Below are 585 nucleotides of genomic sequence, written 5' to 3'. Positions count from 1 at the left end.
TGCCTGTACTTACATCTAGTACACCCGGTGGACAGTAGAAATGAGTTTGTTTACATTCTCGATAACAGTCTGGATGAATTGGAGCAAACCTCACTGTTAACACTAGATTCGCCATGTGTGGAATTTTTGTTCTATTTGTGACGTAGTTACACTGTATATGTAAATACATGAAAAAACGTCACGTCTAGATAATTAGATTTTTAACAAGTGCTAAATGTTTGACTAACAAATTGACAGCGTGGAGTATTAGGCATTTTCGATGTCTAGATGTGTGCACCTCCCACCTCCTATCAAAAGAATTAGTCCCCTTTATAAACGAGCAGCTGCTAATACTGACAAACATGGAACACTTGTCAAATGTTATTTTCTTCATTGCCAGAGGTGTGTGTATGTAAAGTATAAGTCGTGGATTAATGTAGAAGTTTTTATGACATAATAAGTTACATTAAACGCCACCCCCTGGTTTTCGTCGCATAAAATATCACAGACACAGTTTATCTTCCTAGCTACCCACATGACCAACAACCTGTTAATACATACTATTCTATTTATAACCACTGCTGTTATATTTAGTCATCTCACTCT

This window comes from Penaeus monodon, chromosome 33 (assembly GCF_015228065.2).
Source record: "Penaeus monodon isolate SGIC_2016 chromosome 33, NSTDA_Pmon_1, whole genome shotgun sequence".
Taxonomy (NCBI): domain Eukaryota; kingdom Metazoa; phylum Arthropoda; class Malacostraca; order Decapoda; family Penaeidae; genus Penaeus; species Penaeus monodon.
Note: the sequence above shows the minus strand (reverse complement) of the source record.